The sequence below is a fragment of the Ursus americanus genome, chromosome 32, assembly GCF_024610735.1.
Source record: "Ursus americanus isolate L20-20 chromosome 32, mUrsAme1.1.p, whole genome shotgun sequence".
Classification (NCBI taxonomy): Eukaryota; Metazoa; Chordata; class Mammalia; order Carnivora; family Ursidae; genus Ursus; species Ursus americanus.
The window spans coordinates 3,867,694-3,884,968 of NC_142158.1; the positions used below are offsets into that span (position 1 = coordinate 3,867,694).

Here is a 17,275-nt window from a genome sequence, read left to right on the forward strand (position 1 = left end):
GACAAATTAAAAATAATTTATATTACCATCACTCTTACGTGAACTTTCCGCCTCTTACACTTTTTCATGCTTTACCTCCCTAAGCAAATGCTTCAGGCAGAAGACACAGAAAGGTCAATGGTGGATACAAAGTAAGAATTTGAGAGAGGGAAAAAAAACACTGTGTGTACTTTGTAAAGATTGTCAGTAATAGATAACCTAGCAAACAGAGAAAAAGATCTGATATTTCATCTTCTTCTGTATAAGAGGTGTAGCCCTAGGAAATAAACATTTCTCAATAAAAGAAAGGATAAGTTGCTGCCTTCTGAAAAGTGGTGAGATTATGGTGTCATCTTTTCATTGCAATGTTTTCCTTCTTAGTCTTTGGATCATTGAGGGTTAAAAGTTTAAACATACCATACCATGCAAACAGCAACAGGGGAAAACCAGCTGGACTCTTCTCCCTCTTGACTTCAGACTTCATTCTAAACCATCCATTCAGTGTAAGATGTAATGAGCTAGGAGACAGGAAGAGAATACCTTGACTTTCAGATCATAAGTGGAGTCAGCTGGCTGAGCAGTTGAATAGAATTTTTTTTCTCTATAAATTGGCATTCAGGAAACTCTGAGAGGGAGTAAATATGAAAATATTTTCTACGGTGGGATTTTTCTTCCTATTTATATCAGCACAACGAACTGATTAGAATGGTATGTGAAGAAAAGTATGTCAGAGAATCAAATATGCAGATGTGATTTGTGGAAGGCACTTGTAACCACTTTCAGATAAATTATGTGACTGAAATATTAGGAAAAATAAGCTCTTCTCCTTCAACTTCTGGTTTATATACTGAGGATGTCTTTGGGGTGGGACATGCTTCAGCCCCCGATTAATCTCCATTAGTATCCCTAAAAACTGAAACATAAGTTAGAATTTTAACTCTTAATAAAAAGCATGAAAACAAAAAGCTTTTTCAGCAAACATGGCTATTTTGAATGATCTACACTCTGTGTATAAAGTTGTATGCTTGCAAACAGCTCCTAGCAGAAGCCAAACCCCTTCTCCAGCCATGTTGCTATACTAAGTACTTTGCTTACAAACATTCTAGAGCCACCATTGTTTTTAAATCTTTGATTGTTACTATTCAGACTTCCAAACTGAGGGAAGGTATAGTAGAAAGCAAAATATTTGGACTCAAAAGATCTATGTCAGTTTACTAGTAGCTTGACTTTAGGAAAGTTAGCTAACCCCTCAGAAGCTTGACTTTCCTTCTTCCATGTGGGGATGTTGATAATGATGGTGATAATGCTGCTGGGATGGTGGTGGTGATGGAAAATGGGATAGCGGTGATGATGGTGTCATGTGGTAGTGATGGTGGTCATGGTGGTGGTCTTGGTGATGATGATGATGGTGGAGGTCATGTTGGTGGTCTTGGTGATGATGGTGGTCGTGGTGGTGGTCTTGGTAATGATGGTGGAGGTCATGTTGGTGGTCTTGGTAATGATGGTGGAGGTCATGTTGGTGGTTTTGGTGATGATGGTGGAGGTCATGTTGGTGGTCTTGGTGATGATGATGGTGGTCATGGTGGTAGTGGTCATGTGGTGGTGATGATGGTGGTGGTCACTGTGTGGTGTTGGTCACCTCCTGAGAAAATTGCTGTGAAGTTAAAGGAGATAATGTATGAGGTAATGGGAAACCCTTAAGGGCCTACTATGTAAATGTCAGTTATTATCAAACTGATTTTCTCAACTGCCCCAGACTCCCAAGTCTATATAATTCCCCTTTCCTCCTCCTGGCCTATGATCAACAAAGATACCAGCTGATGAGAGCAGAGTTAGTTAGACTGCTCATTTCAGATGCTATCCTGGGTATATAAAGGTCTATCTGACTCATGAATTAACAAGCCTGGCTGCTATCTGATCACCATGTGACCAAGGCAGGGCTCAGAATTGCCCGGTCATTTGGCACCAAATACGTATGTGATTTCCTACCCATTTTTTATTGTTAGCCAATCTGGTCTCCCTCTGAAAATTCTTTGAGTTTTAAAGAGTAATAGACGCTAGGGCAGTTTTCTTGTGGAGAGAGTCCTCTCACCTTAGTCAGGAATTCTGGAGGTCAGGAATCGTATCTCTAACAGTATCTTTAACGACATACAGTCCCTATTTCCTGCGTAAATATTTACTTGTGGTAAACATACCACAGTATGCCTCCCCCATCTCAGTAACCTGAGAATGCCTAGGCTTTCTATATTTGTTAAAACATTTCTAATTTAAAGATAACACCCATTGAAATTTGAATTATATACATGTCACAATATTTTAGGACAGCAATTAAGACTTTAAATGAAGCTTCACCAACAAACATCCTCTCTCCTGGTGTTTTGTTTGGTTTTTACTTCCACTGCTTTTTTAAGCATTTTCAGTGATAAAACCTCCTAGAGGAAATTGTGGTGATCCGTTTGTGTAGTATTTTTGTAAATATATTAATGTGCACACACATGTACAGGAAGACAAATATTAGCTCAGTTGCTTAATAATAATTCTGCCTGGGACAGAGAACACGTTAACAGGATCAGCCTGCTAGGAACTCATCAACAAGTTTTGGCGGAAGTTATGACCACTGTACATAACTGGTCAGTTAGGTCAGAAGTTGTACCAGCTGTAGCAGGGTTGACTAGCGGTGGATCAGCCCAAATCCCCCCCACTCCTGGAGACACAACGGATGCTGGGTCAAGAGCATCACCGCTTGTATGAGAAAAGACAACACAGCCTCTGGTTATTTACAACATTGGCTACTGTGCAGAGGACGGAAAAAAGCCCTGTGTAGCCTCCTAACACCGATGATACTCCAGAAAGACAGGGGCTTCTGCCTTTACCACCTCCCGGGCACCGCTGAGAAGGGCAGGCTGAGTTGGTGGCTCTCTGCCCCCTCTTGACCTAGTCAGGAGTCGGCAAACCACGGCCCTCGGGCCAATCCCAGCCCCTTGCCTGTTTTTGTTCATAGACTGCGAGAGGAGAATGGTTTCTACAGATGAACATTTGCAATTGATTTGATGATGGGGAACAGTAAACCTTGAACTCCAATTATGCAAAGTGCTCTCCCAAAGAAAAAGAATTCCATTCTTCTCCTAAACAGACCAGGATTACCAAAAACAAGGAATACTCAATTATATTTTAAATTTTGTCAATAAAAATAAGTGAAATTTTATTTTCTCTCTTGTTATATGGAGGTATCTACATAATTTCCTTGTTTTTGCCTCTTGGTCCACAAAGCCTAAAATATTTGCTATCTGGCTCTTTCTAGAAAAAGTCTGCTGAGCCTGGTCTACGTTATCAAATTCCAAATCATTTTGCCTCTTGAAGTCATTGAGAGTTTCTTAACCATGTCTCCCTCCAGCTCTTCCCCTTTTCATATCTGCCGGGAGGGTCTTATCGTTTTTAAATCCCCATTAAAGAGGAGATTTATCCCCCTTCTATTGTTTCAAAATACTCTTTTTAAGAGAATACACATCACCATATGACACTGCTCTGTAATACCAATTGAAAGGATGATGAAAATCTGTGGTCTAAGACAAAACCAAGGACCAAGTGCCCTGGCTTGGAGAGACCAGACAAGGCAACATCACCTAAGGGGGAGACACAGTGGGACTAGGAACACGGTCTCCCAGCCCACCTGTGAATGAGGTGAAAGAAAGCACACGGGGGTGTCCACAGTCCTTTCCACTCACACCTCTGCATCAGTCAAAGGGTTTTCTTCCCCATTTGACTCTTTGGGTCGACAGGTGTCCAAGGTCCAAAGTCCTTGCAAACTCATGGTAAGGAACCACTGATGTGCGAGCATGTCTCTGGTCCTCGTCTCTTCCGCATACAAATCATGATGGGGTGCCCATGCCAGGCCTCAGGGGGGCATCACCCAAAGAAACCACAAATGGAGCTATGTTACCTTTGCATGAGAAGATTACATGGGATTAGCCGAGCTCTGATCACCCCGAGACAGAGCTGGCTCTGGCCCGCTGCCCTTCGTCAGCAGCGCAGACCAGCCTGCATGGGAATCCGAGGACAAGGAAGCCTTTGCAAAACAGGCACGAAGGAAGGAGTGAAAAGCACCACCACGCACTTATGCACATTTAGTGGGGGCCACTTGGCTCTTGGTTGCTAAGCATTAGAAAGAGCAGGAATGTTTAGCTCTGTTGGGCATCTTTGAGTAGTTTTCACTTGCTGGAGGGGAAAATATCTTGTTGTCAAAAAGAGTCAGGGAGCCACTATCCACTGTTGGTGAGAATGTAAACTGGTGCAGCCGCTGTGGAAAACAGTATGGCAGCTCCTCAAAAAGTTAAAAGTAGAACTGTCCTATGATCCAGAAATTCCACTTATGGGTATATATTCAAAAGAATTGAAAGCAGGGTCTTGAAGAGATATTTGTACTACAGCACCATTCTTCCCAGTAGTCGAAAGGGGCAAGCAACCCAATTGCCCATCGATGGCCAAATGGGCAAACAAAATGTGGTCCGTACGTACAATGGAATATTCTTCAGCCATAGGAAGGAAGGAAATTCTGACACTTGCTGTAACATAGAGGAACCTGAGGTCATTAAACTAGGAGAAAGAAGCCAGTTACAAAGAACAAACAAATGAAAACACCACCAAATACGGTATGATTCCACTTAAATGAAGTTTCTGAAGTAGTCAAATGTCTGGAAACAGAACACAGAAGGGTGACTGCCAGGGGTGGGAAGAGGGGGAAATAGGAGTTGTTGTTTAGGGTACAGAGCTTCAGGTTTGCAAGACGAAAAGAGCCCTGGAGATTGGTGGCAGGACAGTGCGAATGTATTTAACAGTACCAAGCTGTACACTGAAGAATTATGAAGATGGTAAGTCTTATGCGTATTTAACTGTATATATGCATCTATATATATCTATAGATATCTTCACATTAAAAAAAGTTAGGAATAACTACACTCAAACAAACAAAAACCAGGAAGTACCAGGCAGTTCCCAAAAGTCCAAAAAACAGTTACGTTTTCTTGAACCACATAAATGTCACAGTAGAGAACTGAATTTCCATGAGAGATTGAAGTGGCTGATTGTGACCCTGGCTGGGCTTATCTCACACAGTCCTAGAAAGACCATGTTCTTCACAACGGAATGCGTGAGAGTTAGGTATGGGAATGCTTCCTACCAACTTCTGCCTGGTTGGGAATCAGTTTTTAGAATCTCTGCATAAATGTTTCGAGGCTTCTCTAGAAAGGCGTAGCGTAATCAGAAGAGGCAGCCCCCTCAGGAGCCTATGAACTATTTAGGGATAGAAGATTTACTTTTTCGTTCATTTAAAGAATACTTATGGGGGTGCTAGGTGGCTCAGTCGGTTAAGCATCTGCGTTCGGCTCAGGTCATGATCCCCGTGTTGGGCTCCCTGTTCGGCAGCCTGCTTCTCCCTCTGCCTGTGCCTGCTTGTGTTCTCTCTCTCTCTCTCAAATAATATCTTTTTTTTTTTTTTTAAAGAAGACTTACTGAATGTCTACCATGCACTAGGTTTGGTTCTGTTCAGCTCCTGGGATCAGCAGTGAGTGTGACAGAGCCCTACCCCATGTGAAGTTATATTGCCATGGAGGGGACAGACAGGAGACAAGAACAGGATGTGTCTGATGGCGAGAAGGGTTATGGAGAAAAATTAAGTGCAGGGTGAGAAGGATAGAACATGGTGGTCAGGGAAGGCTTTGCTGATAGATGGAGCTTGATGGAGCTGTAGGTCTGACCTGGACTTCTGGGGGAGAATGTTCCAGGAAGAGCACTCCAGCACAGTGTGCGAGCAAAGAGGGGTGCACGATGAGATCCGAGAGGTTTCGGGGGGGCAGCCCTTGTAAAGCCCTACAGGCCATTATAAGGATTTGAGGTTTTGCTCTGTGGGAGATGGGAAGACCCTGGTGCTTGTTGAGTGCAGTGACATAATCTGATTTGCCTTTCGAAAGGCTCATTCTGACTGTTGTCTTGAAAGTGAAGATGAGGGGTGTGGAGGGCCAAGGCAGGGAGGCCACTTGGAAGACTTGCGATATTCCAAGAGAGAGCGGAGGGGGCCCTTCCCAGGCCTGACACCAATTAATTCTGCAAGTAAGTGGGGGTGGGGGGTGGCCAAGGATAATTCCAAGGCTTTGGCCCACGCATCTGGAAGGGTGACACAGCTCTTTACTGAGACAGGAGCACTGTCAGAGGAGGGGGCTTGGAGGTGGGAAGGAGTATGGCCATGACGGGGAATCAGGATCCAGTTCAGGACCGTCAAGTTTGCAGTGGAGATGCACGTGGTGGCCGATTCCATGGACCCCCCACTCCGGGCAGCCGCAGCACCGGGCGCTGGGGAAGTGCGGCATACGCATCAGTGAAAATCACAGATTCACGTCTAGCTTGCGGGGTGGGACTGTACGACTTACATGGGCTGCGCCTCAAAACCCGACGTTCAAAGTGCTTAAAAACACTAGAAGGAGAGTTAAGGAAAGATCGGGGAAGGGCTGGGGGAGCGGGGCAGGCCTCTTGGAGGTGCCTATTTGAAGGGAGAGCTTGATATCCTTGCAAGCACCATTGCGATGAACCCCACAGTCGTGGAAGAGCGTCCGGGACTCTCCACCTTCACGTGACTCCCGAGCTGCGAGCTGCGCGCACGTGAAAACACTTACCCGCTTGCCCTTCTGCTCCAAGGCTCCACATCCACGGGCTGGCTGCTGGAAGAGACCTACGGGGGGTTTGGGTCTGTCTTCCTGACAGAAGGCGGGCAGGGAGTCCATCTCGTTGCTGAACTCCCTCCCTCCCTTCCCTTCCCGAGAAGCTTTATCAGCTTTTCTCAGTTACACATCCATTTAACATCAAGAGCGCATTCGCTTGATTTTAACTCAAATCCCCCAAACGACATCTTCAACCACTTCTCTTTACTCTAATCCTGGGGAAAACTGTTCTTCCTCCTGCAAGATCATCTGGGGGACCCTCGAAAACGATGAAAAGAACATATTAACACGTAACTCTCCAAACACTGAACTAGCCAAATATTTGTATTCCTGCCGGCACTTGAGTTGAATAATACGTCTTGGCCGACAAGAGGGCAAGCGTATTCTAAGCAGTGAAGAGGGCCGAACGCCTGTGAATTAGGATATGAAACGCAGGGGCACGCGGCCACAGCTGTTGACCTTGAATTCCTCTTTGAACGTGGCACCCGGGCTGAGAGGCACTTCTCGGGGAGGCCCGTGCACATTCGGGCTCCTGAGACCTGCCCCGGCCCGGTGCTTACGTTCTCATTCTGCCTCAGCCGCTGTCTTGGGTGCAAAGAATAAACGAGAGCAGGTGTTCGCATTTATCTTCCTCGAGGAGCCCCTTGAGGCCCGTTGAGGATGGGACAGGGAAGGAAGAGGCTGAGCAAAGCCTTCCCTCCCCCACTCCCGAGCCTGCCAGCAGACAGCTGTTCCCGGCTCTCCCTGCTGCCGCTAATGAAAACATAGCTGGGATTCGATGAAAGATAGTGAGGGGGGCATTGCTTGGAGAAGCCTCTTTCTCTGGAGATTTGCTGAAACCGAAGCACTTGGATTTGCTTCGGTGGCTGTGAAATCTTCACCTCCAGCAGCCTTAGCGTGAATGACCTATTTCCAATGTGACAGCCAATTACACTTTGGTGGCGTGAATCATTTATTAGGTTCAAGAGCACTGTCAACGAGGGATATTACAGCAGCCTTGCTGCCTGGCTAATTATGGAGGGTGACAGCGCCCCGTCCTGTTGTCACAGCTCCCGCCCAAGCTATCAGAGCTGTGGATTGCCTGTGAGCCGAGAAGGAACATGGGGGAAGTGGGGCCAGGCCCGGTTCCTGCGACCAAAGAAGGCCTTGAGTGTTGGGCAAGCCGTGCCTTGGGAGTCAGATTTCCACTCTCACCTCTGCAATGGGAAACGGGGCGCGGGGCGGGGGGTACAGGGGACCAGGGAGGATGTATCCCCTATCCTGATTTTGCATAAAATGTACGTGGGGGTGGGAGTGGAGGCTGTGAAGTGGTGATTTAGGGAGGAAGAGGGTAGACCCTGAAGCTAGCCAGGGTAGCTAATGCTCTCTGGTCCTGGCGGAGGGGGCCCGGGGGCCCCGCCCACCCAGCTCCTGGTTCCCACGCGAGCAGGACCCGAAGCCGCTGCTCAGGGAAGGGCTCAGCCCGGAGGAGCGTGCGCCCCGCGGCAGGGTGTTCTCCCGCGTGCGAAGCTGTCCCGGTGTCTGGCGCTCGCCCTAGCGTCTAGCTTTGCTTGACTAGTAGTGACAGCTCACTTAACCTCGCAGAGACCTGTTTCAGACTGAATTGGACTCCAACGCAATGTCCGTAAGACCGTGAGGCTTCGCAACCAGGGATGACGTTTCCAGTAATGTGGCTGCTGGGCCTGTGATGCCTCCTAAAATCACCTCAAGTTAATAGTCTCACTCTTATGAAGTTGGGAGGGACCGATTTGGGGGAAGACAGTTTGCATAAGCCGGGGCAGTAGGGAGGAAAGGGATGGAACAGGATCGTGTGCAACTATGGCCCTGACCTAAAACTGAAAGAGAAACAGGGGCGCTGGGTGGCTCAGTGGGTTAAGCATCTGACTTTGGTTTCAGCTCATGTCGTAATCTCAGGGTGGTGAGTTTGAACCCCGCACTGGGCTCTGCACTCAGCAGGAAGTTTGCTGGAGATTCTCTCCCTTGCCCTCTGCCCCTTCCCTGCTTGCTCACCTTCTAAAATAAACAAAATCTTTAAAAAGAGAGAGACAAACAAAAACAATGAAGAGTTAGCTAAAGAAGAAAAAATTTCGGGGGCGCCTGGGTGGCACAGCGGTTAAGCGTCTGCCTTTGCTGTGAGTCTGCTTCTTCCTCTCCCACTCCCCCTGCTTGTGTTCCCTCTCTCGCTGGCTGTCTCTCTCTGTCGAATAAATAAATAAAATCTTTAAAAAAAAAAAAAAAGAAAAAATTTCGAAACATGAATGCCTGAATCCAAGCAGTTTTTACACTTTTTCAATAAGCCATAGGCGACTATTAATGTATATCCATCCAGGCACCATCACGAAACCGAAGGCTCCCTCTAATTAGAATAAGTCAAGGGAGCTTCTGTACAAAGAGATTGCTTACGAAGGTGTGGGTGGAGTATGGGGGAACCAGAGGGCCCAGTGGAGCCAGTGTCACTGCAGGGCCCAAAGGATGGGAGAGGAAGAGGTTAGAACCCACAGGATGGAGGCAGAGAGGGTTCCCACGGGGGAGAGTCATCTTTTAAGAGGGGACACAGCCAGCCCAGCATGACCTCACAGGGAAGAGCCAAGGAATGGACATCCTCACCTCACTCCCTTCCCTTTTACCTGTCTCCTGTTGGAACTCCCACTGGCCAAACCCAACCGGGCATCCTAGGTCCGGGCAGGCCCTGGGGCAGAGGGCAGAGACAGGGAGCTGGAGAATAGACAGGAAGGGGCGATGCAGGATAGCCTGCTAGCCAGGGACTGCAGCGGGCCAAGGACACAGTATAAATAATTACCTTGGAGAACCTTACAGATAAATCTCTTCTTTTATGTCTCCCCTATTGATGAGGAAAAGGGAACGGATTTACTGCAAAGTAGAAGTCAATTTATAACCTTAAAAAAAAGCTTACCTGTCAAGTACTGAGCATTGTGTTTACACATATATGCTGACAGTTTCCAATCACATCTACAGTCATTTTTAAATTATTTTATACTTATCTTAGTATCTTTGTGCAATAATATTTAGTGAATTAAATTTATACCCTTTAGCTTTAAAGGATTCATAGCTATAGGAATTTGCGAAGTTAACATTCTGCCAAAATCTTTGTCAGGGTAGATCAGAGCTTCTCGATATGGGGTCTGAGGAACCCTGAGGTTTCCCAACACTCTTTTATAAGGTCCCAAAGATCCTCAACAATTTTTCTAAGTATAAAGGGGTTTAATCTAGATTATGTTATATATATGTGTGTGTGTATACACATATATATTTATGTATATATATAATTACGTATTTATATACATACATATATATCACATATACATGTTACTTGAAATATAAAATGGCTAGTCTAGATTATGTTATTGTGTAATAGGTTTTGAGACCAAAAAATTGGCAACGGCTGGTCCAAATGATTATTACTGCAGAAAACGACCTCTCCCTGTCATATAATAATAATGTATGAGCAATCCAATCTCAAGTTTCTGGGTAGAAGGAGATTGTTTGCTACATTTAAGGCATATTTTGTTTCCTGCCAGCTTTGAACCTTTTGCTAACGATCTTCTACCCACATAGCCTTCACCTGGTGTAGAAACTAGAAGTGGGGGTGGAGGTAGGGTTTCGGACTGGGATCATTTGCCCAAGTGGATAGGCCTGACTTCAGCATCCCTGACACATTCGTTCCTGAGACACACTGAAATGCCAAGTGTGTTGGCCAAACCTGTTTCCCATTGTGCAAGCAGACAGGGTAACAATGGTGAGGAAGCCACAGTCTGAGATGTCTACTCCCTTGAGAACCTTATCATCAGTGCCAGACATGGGCAAAGGAAAATGGGGTCTTGCCCTCAGCAGTTCAGAAAGCAGTAAGCAGGACCCAGCTGTCATGTGTCAAGTTGAAGCACACTTCTTTCTGTAGGTACAGCTCTGACGTCAATCAATGTGGGGATGTTATGCTCTTTTTCTGGGGGAAAAGATGACAGAAGCCAGCAGGGCACGTGATCTGCTCTCATTCCTCATTTCTTAATATTTACTGTGTATCCTCTACACTCATTAATATAAAGTTTCCACTGCTGTCAGTGGCCCTAAGCATAGTTTCTGATATCCAGAATCATATACACTAACGAGGGGAAGTGCACCAAATATCTGGGACAGAAGGAAATTATGGGACTGGGTCTGTACTCGGGGGGACACGGCATTTACAGGAGAATGAGGGGAGAGCAGGGTGGGCCAAGCAAGGCATCATGAAGGAGCTGGTTTGGGATCAAGGCTTCAGAGGCTAGGCAAGATTTCTAGAGACAAACATGAGAGAAAAAGCGATGGGCAACTCTTAGCAGAGAATTTCCAGGCGGTGGAAGTGACCGGAGAAAACAGTGGAAGCAGGAATGGTCAAATGTCAGAGCCAAAAGGACGCTTGATGATCAAGTTGTCCACACCCTTCATTTGACAGATGAGGACACAGATTTCAAAGGTTGAAACTTGCCCTGAGTTTACCATTGGCAGAACCAAAATAGAACTGAGGTGTCTCCAGGTCAGAGACTCTTTGCAGGGCTGCTGCTTGGACACTGAGCATGGCTGGAAGGGCCAACCTTAGGGCCAGTGGTGCAGGGTAGTGGGGCGTACTGAAAAGGCTTCTAGAGTCACATGGTAGTGCCAAGCGGGCTGCGCACCTGTTTGGATCTTACCCAGACCAGTGTTTCCCAAAGTGCATCCTGAGAAAATGTGCCAGAGCCATCAGTGTGCTCGTTAAAATGACTGACTTGGAATGGGAGAGAGGGTGACTCACAAGTCCACATTTTAAACTCTTCCCCAGAGTGATTCTCCTGTACTTCATAAGTTAGAAAATGAACAATAAAAAGAAATAGAGAAAGATTGGCCACAGCAGCAAAGGAAGAATTCAGCAGATGTGAGCAAGGTGGAGGGTAAAGAGTTACAGTGTAAGGAAGGGATTCAAGAATCTGAGAGCTGGCAGCATTCCAAGCCAGGAGCTGGCCATGCACTTGGGTGGCCGAATGCCTATAGAGGAAGGTCATAAGAGTAGAGAAGGAATTTCAAAATCAGGATGTTAGATCTGCTGTCCACATGGATATTAAGCACCATAGTTATGAAAGAGATTAGATCTCAGTTGTATCGGACTACCCCTAGGACTAGTCAACTAACCAAGAGTAGAAGCCAGAATGCACTAGCATCATGGGCAGAAGGAATAGATAGAAATATAAATGAATAGGGGTCACTGGATATAACCAAATCTCGGAGACCTTCCATCAATTCGCTTCATGACAGCAGTGGTCTTCAGGCATGTCCCACGTTCTGTATTAAATATCTAAATCTTTACGTCAGGGAACTAAATTGGTTGCATTTTGGATGCTCTTCTGCTTTCTACCGAGGAATTGCATATTTACTACGATCAATTGGTGGTGGAAAGAACAATCAGGATGGGTTGGCCAATGCTGTTCCCCAACCCAAAAGGGACTTGAACAAACGCCCATGAGCAAAAAGCAGGATAAAATTCAGTTATTGAAAGAGACCGTTTTCAGTGCTGCTGAAGTTCAGACACCCTGTTTTATGGAACCGGAAATAATCACAGTTCCCATAGCGCCCATGGTGCTTCCTCTTTCCTAACACCCACCTTAGTTATGTCTGGCTGTCCTCACGCCAGCCTCCACGAGGCGGGTTACATGACTGTCATGTTTACCTCCATGTCTCCTGCCGCTAGTTGAAATAACAGCTAGTTGAAATAGTAGCTCTCATCAGTACCTTGGGGTGTTTTCAATTAAGACTGACATGTGGGAGGGGGACAGAGGGACCTGCGTTAAACTCCTTCTCCTTTGGGAGAACCATGTCTTTCCAGGGCCATGGAAGAGTGACACAGAGTCTGAACTAGCAGAGTTTTCTCTGATATCCGCGCCGGGCTCCCCCACCCCGCCCGGTGCCTGTCGAGCTCTGGGCCTCACTGTTTCCCTGGATGAGGTTCCAAGGGCTTAGCCCAGGTGTCTCCAAAAGCTTGAATCAGGGAAGTTTTGAGCTAGAGGAATCCTGGTTAGGCGATAGTAAGAATCTAGAGGGAAGGAGGTGGTATTCTCACAGCGAGAGCGGAGACAGGGAGAAATAACCACCCTAGAAGGAAGACTTGGGTGACCACAGAAGGAGCGGTGATTTGCGAGGCAGCGTGAAGACCTTGGATTGCGCACCAGGAGATCTTGGTTCTGGTGCCGACTCTATTTGGTTGTGTGACCCTGGGCTCTGGGATTTGGACTAGAAACCCCACTAGGATCGTGTCAAGGTCATAAACCCCTGCTGCCCGGTCCCTCACTCGTACGTGTCCCTGACCTCAAGGAGGGGTCTCCACTGGGAACTGTAGAGTCTACAAAGTCACTCAGGGCAGACCCCTCTACCAGGTGCTTCCAGTCCAATGACGAAAGGAGCCGGTACTGGGCGCTCACCTGGCATAGCTCCCGTGCTGTGCTCCTTGCCCCCGGGGGGAAGCTCGAGAAGGATTAGCTGACTTACCACGCCAGCCTCATTCCCGTCCAGAGCTTCAGGCCCGAAGATGAGACTCTGAGGCAAGCTCACAGGAAATCTAGGAGCCACCCCACACCTCTCTTGGCCCCCTGGCCTCCAGCCCCGCACATACACACCCCTGCCCCCACACTTGTACCCAAGCCTCAACAAGATACCCCGAGCCCAAAGGGGGAAAGTGCGCTGGAGAGTGCGATGTACTGTAGCAAACAGAGCCTTGAGTGTTTCTCCCGCTGACCTGGAGCACCTTTGTGACCATGCACACGTTACTTTCTCGACCCGCGAGAACATCAGCTTTCTTATCTTTCCAAAGGGGACAGTAATAGAAAGAGGGATTGTAGTAGGCTTAGGGGAGACAATGTCTGTAAAGCACAAGGCATCATCTATGTCCTCGTGAGATCCTCCGCCCCTTCCCTCCCATAAAATCCGTGTGAAGTCTCCAATGGTCCCGTTCCTCCTCAGGAAATCAGTGCCATTGGGAAGGTGGGTGTTGGGGACTGAATGTGTTTCCCCAAATTCATGTGTTGAAGCCCTCGCTCCCAGTCTGACTGTATTTGGAGTAGGGAAGTAATTAAGTTTAGATGAGGTCATGATGCACGAGGATTGGTGTCCTTCTAAGAAAGCCACTGCCAGAAAGCTCTCGCCCTCTCTCTGTACGCGTGCACTGGGGAAAGACCACGAGAGGACAGATTAAGAAGATGGCTGTGTGCAAGCCGGGAAGAGAGCCCTCACCAGAAGCAAAGGCAGCCAGAACCTCCCTTCATCCTCCCTTCAGTAAGGAGCTCTCGCCCTGTGTTGGGGATACAGGTTCCAAGACAGAAAGGGTCTCTGCCCATATGATCTCACAACGCAGGGAAAGAGAGACAAGAAACAAGCAAAAAGGCAAATAAGACCATTACAATTTACAATTAGTGTTCTATAAGACGTAGGGTTTTGAAAAAGAATAATTGGAAGGAAGACTATACTTAAAGATGTGGGTGGTCAAGGAAGACGGCTCTTTGCATGTTTATGGAACTCAGAGAAGGCCTTCGTGGCCTGAGCTTAGTAAGAGGACGAGGGTCCACGTGAGGCTAGAAGGACTTGTGAGCATTGGTATGGGGTTTGGGTTTATTCTACAATAAATGGGGGCATGTGGGGTTTTGAGCAGGACAGTGACCACAATGTTATCTTTTAAAAGATAACTGTCTCCGTATTGTCTGTCTATTCCTGTGTAACAAATCATCACAAATGTAGCTACTTAAAACAACACTATGGGCAAGTCTCATTAACACTCTTGGATCTTGGTTTTCCCAGCCATGAAATGGGAGTAGTAATGCCAACTGCAGAAGTATAGTCAGGAATACATGATAGAATGCTTGTGAAGGATCTGCTCCCAAACCAAGGATGTAGGAAGACAGCCAATGAACTGCAGTGTTCAGCATAGCAAGGACTGGCTCAAGTCAAGCAACCTCACCAGGGACGTAAGTATTGACCAGAATACCAATATTGAAAACATACAAAGAATAACTGGCCAGGCAGACTGGAATGTTCCTATCATGTGGCCGACACATTTTCTCCTTGAAAGGAATGCCTACATGGGAAGACTGAAAAACTCCTTTGTAAGCAAAAAGAAGGGCAAAGAGAAGTGGTGTCTTGAAAAACCAAAGGCTCTGACTGTCCAGGAATTCACGGCTCAAGCCGCCCTTCCTGGGCTGAAGCGGAGACCCGTGCTTGCTCGCTCCTGGGTGGCCTTTCTAGACATAAGCACACTCTGCTCCCACTGTATCCTTAGGTGGGTTGTGATTCCTTGATCAGGCTGTATTTTTTTGGCTGTTCATATTCGGGGCCTGAGGATGTGGTCTCCTTCCCACAGCTGGATATAGGTGTCTGCACGTTGATACAGTCTCCTGGAATGGTCTCTTTTGGTCATAAGTTTGTCAGTTCTTACCAATTCACTCACAAAGTTACTGAATCCCAAGCTGGGGCGGGGGTGAGGGGCGGGGAAATGCACCCGCAGTGCTGTGTTATTTAACATACCCTAAATACACAAGGTGCTCAGTGTGGTGGCTTTGCAGATAAGGAAACCGGAGCAGAGCAGACATTCCCTGTTTCAGCAGGCGGCAGAGACCTTGTCTCTGGGCCCTTATAGACTCCCAGTCTCAAACGGTATGTTTCCACTCCCAAAGACTCTTTATGGAATGTGTCGTCAGACAGACCCACACTTTCCCAAAGGAAAGCTTTATGTATAGTTCAAACCCACCAAAACGAAACAAAACCCCAAACCCCCCATTTCTTCCTATCATTACAAGAACCGTCTACCCCAACAGGGCCTGGTGGAATGCCCACACAAAGCAGATCTCCCCAGGGGGGTTTTCTGACACAACTCTGGCCTTGAACAACCAACTTCACCCACCCCCAACCACACACACACACACACACACACACACACACACACACACACACACGCCATTGCCGCCCCTGCGCAATGGTTTCAAGGTACAGACTCCATTCCAAATTCCAAAGGTGAGCTGAAAAGGTCTCTCCTCGCCTGGGCCGCCCCCCTGCCCTCTCCCTCCCATGCCCTCTGCGCTCGGCTCGCTCCCCAGCGTGAATTCCGCGGATAACTCCAAAGCTGCCACACCAGCTCGCGCTGAGCAGCTTGGCGCGGCCGCGATCAGCTGGAGGCAGACAGCAAAGCGCAGTCTCCTGGAGTTAGGCTGAAGTGACTGTCAAGCAGCTGTCTCCCCCAGCCCCCTCCCTGCTCACACGACGACGCCGCCAGGCCCGGGGCCGCGCCTCCCCTCCGCCGGCTCCCCGCCCCCCGCCCCTCCGCCCCCATCCCCTCCGCCTGCGCGCTCGGCTCCGCCAGCCTCGCGCCCGCCGGCCCCGCAACTGCACCCCTGGCCGCAGCTGCCGCGAACCGACGCGCAGCGCCCCTGGGGTCCGCGCGGGCGACCCTGCTGCTTCCCGCGGCTTTGTCCCTTCGGCCCAGTGGGCGAGCTCTGTGGGCTGCAAAGCCGGGGGTGCTGGCCGCCGGGAAATTGCATTCGCACCGAGGCTGTTCTACGCCAGAGAGCCCAAGTGTCCCCTTGTCATGACAAGGAGCTCTCGTCTTTAGGTATGTGCACCTTCTCGGGTGTTCTTTTTTTGCTTCTGATTTTGCTTGCCACCCAGATGAGGTCTGGGTGGCCAGGGGCATCCTGGGCTTGAATGAGCCCTGCGGCTTCGGGAGCCGCTCCGGCTGGGCATCCTTGGCTCCCTGCGCCCGGGAGGCTCTGCGCGCCTGTGCCCGCAGGGGAGGGCCGCGAAGTTGCCGAGGGAGAGAGGGCACACGCACTTCTGCAGGAGGAGCCGGGGGCGCCCGGGGAGAGCGGAGGGACTGGCCGTGGAGATGGTAAGGAGCCCGGGACAGTGCCTGGGGGGGGGGGCGTTTCTGGAACGGCGGCGCGCCAGGTCCCACCGTCCATGCTCCGAGGGTGGCCGCGCGGACGCCCTCGAGTGGGTCCCCGTGGCCCGCTGTCACCCAGCTACTTCCGGCACTCTCTACGCTTGTGCCGAGTCCAGCGAGGGCTGGAATCTCTGCACCCGGCGTCTTCATTTGCCCCAAGCCTGCCGCTGTTGAGCTTGGCTAGGAACCAGACCCAGGGCGTCTGAAATCCACGCGGGTTGGGGGGGGCGAGATGAAAATTGAGGGAAGAGGCAAGCAGGAGTAATGTGTCACGCGGCTGCTGACCTAGGTCTAGAAGGGTGGGGGAGGGGCGATGCACCTGAGGACAGGAGCCCCCTGCAAGTTTCTGTGGCTTGGGAGGGGTCTGGAGAAGAGAGGCATCTGCAACTCTGTCGCCTAGAGATGAGACTGTCACCTCCTATCCTCCTTCCCAGGGCGGTAAGGAGCAGAGAACACCTCATTTATAAGGGAGGGGGGCTGTCTGAGATTGCACAAGCCGCTGCCATCCAGATGTTACGGTGGCAGAAGTGCTGTGCGAGTCCCTGGTGCATGGTGGCAGTCCCCTGAGGGGCAAGAGGTGCCTGTGGAAAACTGGGAGAGCCAGGCTGATGGGGGTACGGGGAGGGTTGCAGAGAGGGGGTTG

General features: G+C 48.7%; 1 protein-coding gene across 7 annotated transcripts in view; it reads left to right on the forward strand.

Moving 5' to 3' along the window:
- RIPOR2 (RHO family interacting cell polarization regulator 2) overlaps positions 1-17,275 on the forward strand; it is a 214,151-nt gene that overhangs the window by 111,143 nt on the left and 85,733 nt on the right. The window contains exon 1 of one of the 7 annotated variants that reach the window (XM_045800500.2): positions 16,169-16,302. The exons of 5 other annotated variants lie outside the window; for them this stretch is intronic. The gene's annotated coding sequence lies outside the window, so the exon portion shown is untranslated. Of the gene's footprint in view, positions 1-16,168; positions 16,303-16,557; positions 16,579-17,275 lie in introns of those variants that run through there. One more of the 7 variants, XM_087858171.1, reaches the window with a different exon arrangement.